This window comes from Microtus pennsylvanicus, chromosome 15 (genome assembly GCF_037038515.1).
Source record: "Microtus pennsylvanicus isolate mMicPen1 chromosome 15, mMicPen1.hap1, whole genome shotgun sequence".
In the NCBI taxonomy this organism is placed as follows: Eukaryota; Metazoa; Chordata; class Mammalia; order Rodentia; family Cricetidae; genus Microtus; species Microtus pennsylvanicus.
The window spans coordinates 64,727,592-64,737,651 of NC_134593.1; the positions used below are offsets into that span (position 1 = coordinate 64,727,592).

A 10,060-nucleotide genomic window follows, 5' to 3' on the forward strand; every position below is an offset into this window, starting at 1 on the left:
AAGTGGCAATATTAATAGAGATGCTAATACAGGAGGGGAGAATCCCAAGAGCCCTCTCTCACACAAAGAATGCCAGGCAACAAATGACTAATTTTCTATTAAAGTAAATTTTACCATTTTCCCCTACTCTTTGTTCTCTAAATCCTCTCCTGTCCCACCTCCATTTCTATCCCACTCTCAAGCAATCATTAGTTGTCTATACTTCTTAGTCTAGAGACTGGACTCTGAGTCCACCTCCTAGACAAACAGCATGTCTATTGATATTGTTATTATTTATGTCTTATTTAGACAGCCATTTCTTTTTTTTTTTCTGGGTTTTGTCTTTTTTTAATTGAGCCTCACTCGGCAAGCAGTAGCCAAATGTATGTTTTGAGGCGTGGTGCACCCCAGTTACTCAAAGACATAACCAACCACCCCCAGCACCATTCGCGAAGTGTCCATGGTCTGGACAGTCTCTTCTAGCACCTCGATCTCCAGAGTGGTGACTTTCTCAGTGAGGACAGCTGTAGTGCCTTTCTCACACCTGTACCGGCCAAACCTGGTCCCCTTCTTATTGGGCACCGAGTAGGGACGCAGAAAGTCCAGCTTGCTGTTACTGATGATACAAAGATCAATGTTGCTTCCAGATCCCAAGTCATTAAAGTTGCCAGCTGCGATAGCCTCACTCACCAACTTCTTAGCTTCTTCCTCCTCCATATCTGGTCTAAACTTATCTTCAAACACAGCCATTGCTGCCAAGGAGCCGGAACCCATGGTGACAGAAGGCAATTTATCAGTTGATCCATGAGGATAGATGCTGTAGAGATGAGGTCCAGTAACATCTACTCCCCCAAAAACTAGGGCTGCACCAATGTAACCTTGATACCTGAAAAGCGTCTGCTTCAACATCCGATAGGCAGTCACAACTCTCGGGAGGCGGCTGGTGGTGAGAGAGTGGAGCTCCAAGTTGGAAGAAATAAGCTGGGTTGTCATGTCTGTGTCTGCAGCTTTCCCAGCACCACAGCAATAAATATTAGGAGATATGAAGTGAATTTTTGAACAGTTTCTGTCAGCAACAACCATCCCTTCAGTTGCTCTTGTGTCTGCTCCAAGAACTATGCCATCCTTATAGACCACCCCTGCGATGGGAGTGCCAGTTTTTCCGGTTTTCGGAAGCTTGAGCCCCTTCTTTGCAAAATCAGCTTCCAAGACGGCATTCCTGCAGCAATTATCAAAAGGAAAACCCTCCAACTGGTGCCTGAAACACCGACACTGCCTCCATCTTCCCAAGAAAGTGTCTAGACAGCCATTTCTAAGAGACATAGACTTCCTGCTTCTCTGTTACTTTGAGTCTTTTTTTCTTTGTCTTCTTTAGTCATGTTCCACGAGCTCTAGACATATAATTTATGCTGTGAATTTATCCACTGGGACTGTGATCGCCATTGTTCACTGATTTCTGCATACTATCCAGTTGGGGTTTGCTATACCAGTCTCCACTTGCAATAAAGAGAAACTTCTTTGACTAGGGGTACTAAAAACCTAGCCAATTAACCAGAGATAGCAATGTCATGCATTGTAGCCTTTCTCAGGGATGGGCTCTCTGGTTATCCAATATAAAGTGTTCAGCCCTGAAACACACACATACACACACACACACACACATATCACAAAATGAGCTCAATATAATAATTTTAAAAAGAGGCCATCTATTTGAGAGGGAGACATGGGCAAACGTGGGCGTGATTAACAGGAGGGGACGAGTAAAGAGCTGGAGGGAAGAAAGGGGAGGGCAAAAATAATGTAATTATATTATAACGTAAAATATATTAAATAATTTAAAAATATTGAATAAACAAAAATCTTTATTCCAAGATCTCATGTAGGTTTTCGGCCTTGCAATCAGACTTGATGGAGGTAGGCACAGTAAACATGAAATTGACTCATCGTGATTCTTCATGTGGTTTTAATATTCAAGATTAGAAAATCCCATCTACCTTCTTTATTTCCTTGTCCACTAAATGCTCACACATCTTACACTTAAGGACTAAGTTCCAGTGTGTGTGCTCATCGTTTGGATCTTAAAAAACTTCAAAGGGGAATGTGCCAAAAATACATGTGATGAAATTTTGTTCTTTCAATAACCTTTTCTACTTTCATATTTTATGTGGCTCACTGAATTTAATTAAAATTGTTTATATACGCAAGGGTGGGGCAATGCATTAGAGACCATACCACTGAGGAATAATAGCCCACACTTCCCCACAGCCATGAGATGCCTATAGCTCCTTAGGGAAGTTGGACCTTATAAACCCTTCCCTGTCCTGATGGATTGCTAATGAGTCCAGTCATGAGCATGTGGCCAATTCTGTCATGAATTCACAGGTGCACCTGCAATGCCATGTCCAGAATATTCTTTTTCCCAATACTCGTTCCCAACCTCTGGCCCTTACATTATTTCCACCCCTATCCTACGATGCTCCCTGAGCCTTGGGATAGAGGACAGAGTCATAAAGAGTAGCTCATTTATAAGAAAATAACAGTTTATATAGATATTAAATCTGAACACTCATCATTTTCCTTGGCATATGGCTTAGGTTTTGTTACTTGGAAACATAACATATAATTCACATCATTTCTACCAAATATTAACTTAACAGCCCAAAGCTACAGGACTTTTGTGATTAAGAGTATCACTCAGTAGCTTCTAAAGGCGTGGAGCAATTAAGTCAATTAAGCAAAATAGATATTTAAGTGTGGCTGCAGATATGTAGAAATACAGATCAAAACTCAAACACACACACAAGAAGTCTAGACCATGTTGTGCACTTTGTAGGAATCTACGTGAGTTTCTTCATTCTGGTATTGCAAACATACTTTTTTTTTTTAAAAGATAGCAGTCAAATCAAAGGTGAGTTCTAGTCAGAATATTTGAAAATGACTACCTATTAAGACAAATTTTCATCTTTGTCTTTAAATGCCATTTTTATGCATGACTGTTGACTGTTTTCAGTATTATCTTCTCACACAGAGATGCTGTTAAGAATCCTTTAAAAAGATTTCCTAAAACCTTAATTTGCAAGCATGCAGATCACTTTATGGAGTGTAGATCTAGAAAACTCAAAGAACAACAAGTTATCTAAACATAAACTCTTCTGAAACCAAATACAGGACCTAATTTCAAAACATCCTATAACATAATTGAAGCCGTAATTACCTGACTCTGAGATGAACAGTGGGAGGCATTCGTTTTTCCAGCATATCGCCTAATTTTTACCTAGAAAATAATCCCTTTGCATTTCCTACCACAGTTTTGATGGATAGGAACAAGAAGCATTTGCACTATAATTTTTCAGTGCTTTATAATAAAGTGAATGTTTTTCTAAATGTCATAGTTTAAATTTCATGGGGTGTGAAATCTCCTTTGAAATGAAGTTTAAAGCCTTTTTCAAATAAGGAGACTAATCTTGCAGTCAAAAACACTCCATATTCCCAGACATTATTAACCTTGGAGTACTGCTTGCAAAAATGATAATACTTTCTGACACATTAAGATTAAATCTGCCTTTATGTAATTATGTAAAGAAAGATTTAAAATGGCGAGCTTGCAAGAGAAGTGAGAACAATAGTAAAATTCCCATTTACTACTAATCAATGTAGCCTCCCGTCATTTCTATGATAATGTTAAGATATTTGTGGAGCTCTCGCCTAAAGAAAACTACTTGGAGATTGATCATTTGACTTACTGTCAAAAAGGTAATATCAGAGAATACCCTAAAAAGAGATGACATTAAATCCATTCTACTCTCAAATGTGGAAAATCTCATAATTGTAATTGTTTTTTATTAGTGAAGTGCGAAATCCCCTTCATATAATCAGTTTGACTTTGGTCCATCTCGGGATTTTCCAGAGATGCAGCAGTTACTTTCTGAATAGCTGATTTTATTACTTCCTGTCTCACTGCAAATGGATGAGCATGAAGTCTTTGCATGAAGATTACATGGTGATTGTCCATCTTTCTATATGAAAAACCCACTTCTAATATGAAATATAACAATGGAATAATACTTCTGTCTGACATAAGTATTGAAATCATTGATAATACAAAGAATTTGAATCTTTTCCCTCTTTAATTCCCCACAACGGAACTAATAGTAATTTCCATTTCCATTACCCCAGTGTTTTAAAATATGAACAGAAATGTTATACATTTAGAAAATCATGAAGTGATGGCTCATCAACTTTACACTCCTCCGTAAGGCAAAAGACTCAGATTCTTGTAGGTTAGTAAATATTTCACACTGTCTTCTACCTCTCCCTCTGGATTTTTTTTTCATCTCTAAATGCTTTTCAGTGTAACCTGGCAAAACTACCAACTCTTTCTGGGCTTTGTCCCCACCTGGTGGTTGACGATGAGAATGTCTGACAATTGTTCCTGTGTTACTGGATATATGTCTGTGGGCGTGGCCACCCAGTTTCTTTACATGCAGGGTTTCACTTATTTGATTTTATAGGCCATAACTTAGTATATTCTATGAAAATAATTCTTGCTTTACACAGAACAACATTCCCTAGAAACATCATTTGTGTTTCCTTGTTCTCCATGGCCTAAACCATCTCATTCTCTGCCTCTCAAATTTTCCAATTTCCATTTGAGAGAAAAAATGGACATGTTGACAAAGTGGAAAGCATTCCATCAATGTTCCTAGCAAGAAGGATATGAAAAATAAAAAAACAAAAAAACATAGAATGCATTGTAAGTTGCCTAAGAAAAACCCTTTTTTCTCCCAATTACTTCTTATTTTTATTACATTTCAATTCCTTGTGTGTGTATCTAACTGTGTGTGTATGAACATATGTACTTGTTGCTGAGTGCATATGGCAGTCAGAGGACATCTCGTAGCAATCAGTTCCCTCCTTGAAAGGAATTCCAAGGAATCGAACATAGTTTGTTAGACTATGTGATGAGTTCCTTTACCCATTGAATTGTATCATGCTCCCAGCTCCGGCCTTCAGAAAAGTTCCCAGCTATCTCTTTACAAGATACAGTGTTCAGTGGTAGAACCTAAGATTCAAAGGTGCTTTTTATTCATTTCTCTGCAATTCAAATTCCAGGTCCTTTAAATGGGATTTTATCTGGTGTGTGTGTGTGTGTGTGTGTGTGTGTGTGTGTGTGTGTCTGTGTGTGTGTGTGCAAACTAACTTCATTTTCTCAATGTTCAACGCATAACTTTTATTAGAGAAATGGTCTCCAAATTCTGAAGAACCTACTTTAAAAGGCTGTGTTTAAGTTTGAAACTTCTTGTACTAAATTTTGGTCTTTACTCTTGGTTTGATTTGTCTCTCAGTAGATATTGTTTACTCCTCTAAGCAAGCTATGCAAAAACACCTATGCTGACTTGTTCCTCCAAAAGATACACTTGAAAATTCTTAATGTATCAATATGTGCGGAAAACATGGGTTATTTACAAAGAACTCAGTAATAGCATACCTTCATTCAGACCATATTAGACCCATGACTCATGGGTATGTGTGTGCTTTGATAGAAGGGTATACAGCAGAAAACTCCATTGGAGGCTACTAATTATTTTAGTCATTTGAAATGTACGCAATATATATGGATAAATCTTTACACATATTTGAAAAATGGCTTCAGTTTCACCAGCTAAATTCAAGTGAGCATCGTGAGTTTTGCTTTTGAAAAGGTGTCGTACAGATTATTAATAGAACCCAGAAGGTGTATATGATTGTTCAAACAGCAAGAAAGAGCAGGTGAAAAAGAGTCCTATTAAAAATTGTGAGAATAGAAGAAAATGCTTTAATAGTAATATCCACAAAGGAGTGTGTTACATGTTTTCTTATAAAATGGTTTCTGAGCTACCAAGGGAAGCTGGGATGCTTATGGTTTGGGTCTGTGTTCAGCACTGTGCAGTTCTTAAAGTGGTTTCATGTATGTTATTTCATTAAATTTGTTCCTAAGTTTAGCACTTCTAAAGGACTTGAACCCAGCCATACACCTTTTCAAAAACATATCTTCTAACGCCATAAATCAATAAAATGAAATGGCTTTTCAAATTTTAATGTGAACATGAATTTGCACTATGTTAAGAGTTACTTTCCATTTCCAGACTGAGGTTGATTCAACTCTCTCTCACATACACATATAATATATAATCATGGAATATTGAGTGTAGAAAAACGATTATACAAAATTAAAATGTCCTAGTTCAAACACACGCACTTTTGATATATTCCCGAACCTTACTATGTGTTAGGAAGAGTAACAAAGAAATCCAGTTTTGAAGGAAAAGACAACACTGTGCAACAGTCTCTGTCCAGATTATTTTAATCCTTTCCCCTTTAATGACATTGTTACTAGACAGATATCGACGGAGCAGTGAGAGTTGTGATTCATCAGTTGCTATTTGGAACCACTGAGATACACAACACAAAATTTATATTTGGCAGGCATTTGAGAGTATAGCACAGAAACACGGATGCTTGCCTTGAATAAAGACGAGCTGACTTTCAGGTCTGTAATGTTTATGACTCAGAAGGAACCGCGCCAGCTGCTGTGTTCACTCGATTACTTCAGAAAATGTTCAGACAAGTCATATTGACAAACTATTGAAAGACGTCATTGAGATATGTCCCAAAGTGGCATTCTTCCACCTAGGCTCTGTCACATTTCTGCCTAGCAAATTTAGAAAGGAAACGTGTCCCTGTGGCATAAGGGCTGTGAGTCAGGCCTTACAGCTATGAGGTATTCAAACTGGATTGACTTTCTTTTCCACACCGTAGTTCCTGAAAATCCAAAAGTGTACTGTTTGATGAACACTATCTACCAAGTACCTACTAAGTCTTTTACTAAATATCCCCCCCTCTGTCATCACAAACCTGGGTCTAATTGTGAACCATCAATCATAGACTGGCTTGAATTTGTCAATGCCAGGCAGGCATCTCTGCAGTCTCATCACCTGCCCGTATTGGATCTCTATCACATATTTTTTTGTTTGTAGTAAAACCGAAAGAAAATACAAACTGTTAATAGGGCACTCTGGCGAACAGACTGAGATTCTGTAACACCTTTTTATCTTTGCAGAATAGAGAGAGCCGTTTAACTAAATGCCTGAGTTTCTCTAGTCTGTGAATAGTGCAAAAACCAAACAGGGTGTCAAGAACACATCTCAAAATCTTCTGCTTAATATTGTGCATATTTTAGGATCCTAAAAATATGCATACTAATTAATAGAACCAACTAACAAACCTGCAAAAGGCTGAAAAGCTATGACAGCCGAGTGTGATTGGGACCTCATTAGGACTACGATCATGCATTGATGAGAAATGCTCTCATTGGCGATGGCATGCAATTTCATTTCTACAGGAAGCTACCTGCACTGCTAAGGAATTACTTGGGTAACATCTCTTTCCACGGAGTAATTACCTGTTATGTTTTGACGTGGATGACACTTGCTAATGGTGAAGTTTTAAGGTGTTACAAATGTATAAATCACTGTCAAACGTTCTCCATTACATAATGTGTAGTATTTTTATACTGGCATCGTCATTATCAAAGAAATACCGAAGAAGTTACATGGCTGAAAGTATCACATAAATGCCTCTTAGTAGGGAGCATTTCCATGTTGAAAATAATAGCACAATCGTCAGTCCACAAAAGACTAAGAACAAGGTAAAGCAAGGCACTAAGTCAGAAGGATATTAAAGAGTGAGCAGCAGGTGGGGGCATTTACAGCTAAGTCGGCATGTATTCTTTGACAAGCTGCAATCGATTATGGTAGAAGAAAACTATGTTTAGTCTCTCACACATCAGAATATGACATCTGACGTGGATATATTACGGTTATTCCCATATATTGGCTTAGGGTGTAAATGTGTATGACCGGAATAGCATATATAGTGCAAATTGAAAATGCTTTAAATGTTCTATCATTATGAAAAAAACATGATTCATTTCCTAATACATTTTAATATTATTTGGCATTTTCAAAGTGCATACAGCTTATTGCAAAGGAAGATGCAGAAAAAAATAGGTTAATGGCATCCAAATGTACAAGGCCCAACAGTATCTCTTCTGTCTCTAGCACACCCACTTTCACGCATTTTCTCGTGCACATGCATGGAGAATTGGGGTCTGAGATTCACTCAGCCCTTTTATTCAGAGAGGGCTCATTGAACAGAATGTGCACACTTTTCCTTTCTATTACTACCCTGCCAAAAGTGGTATGTTGATGCGATTTTCAGGAAGAAGCTCTCAAGTTTAGAACACCGTTGTTTTCCTAATAACTAGTTTTCTCCATCCATTCAGAGTTGAGTGATTCTTGGAACTGAATCTTTGGTGTGTGCAATGAAATCCTGGCTTGACACACTTGGTGGTCCTCATACGGTCAGAGGAGCTGTGACCCCGGGCTGAAGAGATGCTGAGGTCTCTAACAAGCATTCAGAGACAGAAGATGGATGAGACAAGGCAAACCTAACGTGGAGATGAGAAAATGGGAAGTAAAGGAGGCAGACAGAAATTAGAAGGAAAAGAGAGAGGGGAAGCAAAAGAAGTGGGGAAAATACACATTGCACAGCATGGAACATGTCTTGTTGAGCCACAAGTTAGGAGGAAAAAAAGAAATTTTCAAGGCACCACAGTGTTCAGATGAGATATACATTGCTATGAGAAGTCCCTCCCCCCCCCCAAAAAAATGCCTCTACTGCAAAATTCTCCAGGAAAAACAAATAATAGCTACCACCATGTGAGCACACTGTGTATGAGGTCCCGGAGGCAGTATGCAAGCATGTTTTTCTGCTTTCCAGCCTCCAGAATAAAACTATAATGTAGTAATTTATACTTGCTTCAGAGATAGAGACCCAGAGGATTCCATCCTTTAAGTGAGTTGCCAGAAGCAACAGTAGTCTTAAGTGTCTATGTCCAAGATGCCCACATTCCCCACTGCAGCCTCCTGGTGCATTTAGGATCAGTATTCTGCATTGGAAGTATTTCCTCTACAGTAAGACAGCAGTTAGTATTTCCTTTAGACTCGATCCCTTCTGGAAATGTTCCTGACTGGTACCCACAGTCTAATCTGCGTAGCGCCTATCATAAACTGCACTTTGGGAGAAGTGCTTTTCTTCCCCTCACATCACAGCGTTCTGACAGGGCAGAGGCAGTGTGCACTTGCTGCAACCGACAATGTCCCAGCTTCCTGAGCCAGCACTTTAATCTATTGCTTCTCTTGTCTCTCTTTCTCTAACTTGAGTTTTTTTTTGGGAAATATGAGGGACAGAGACACTCTGGTCATAGAAAACCAAATTCCAAAAATCAAAGTCACATCAAACTAACTAGAGATCTACCACTAGCCTAACCAAAAAATAAATAAATAAAAATTTTAAAAAAGACATTATAGTAGCAGTTGAGTAGCAGGATTTTCTGGGAGCTGCCTTGCCAGGGTGTGGGTATCTCAGCCATGACTGCCTGGACCCCCTCTTTAAGGTGCTGAGAATACAAACACTGTTTAGAGAATTGGCAGAAACAATTGTAAAGACAACCTTAAAGCAAAAGGACAGGCATAAGGAGGACCTTACAGAAGAGGCCCAGGCATTTGGTCTCTACATACTTCAACTACTGGGACAAATCATTCCTCTCACTAAAACAGTGAGAACTTGATATTGTTTCCAGAGTCCTCTTGGACTTCTTCCCATGCCACATATTGGGCCAAACAACCTGGATCTCCATGACAGACTCAAAAGACCACACTTTGAGGGCTGGAGAGATGGCTCAGTGGTTAAGAGCATTGCCTGCTCTTCCAGAGGTCCTGAGTTCAATTCCCAGCAACCACATGGTGGCTCACAACCATCTGTAAAGAGGTCTGGTGCCCTCTTCTGGCCTTCAGGCATACAGACAGAATATTGTATACATAATAATAAATAAATAAATAATTTTTAAAAAGACCACACTTTGAAAAACAAATGCAATAATAGCACCCATTGATCCTTAAGGAGAAAGCAAATCATGGCAGGCTTTAATTGAAGATCCCATTGAATAATAGCTGATGCTTCTCACCAGACTTGGCTATTC

General features: G+C 38.7%; 1 pseudogene; it reads right to left on the reverse strand.

The window, feature by feature from the left end:
* Positions 1-320: 320 nt before the first annotated feature.
* LOC142835533 (proteasome subunit beta type-7 pseudogene) lies at positions 321-1,261 on the reverse strand (annotated as a pseudogene).
* Positions 1,262-10,060: the final 8,799 nt, after the last annotated feature.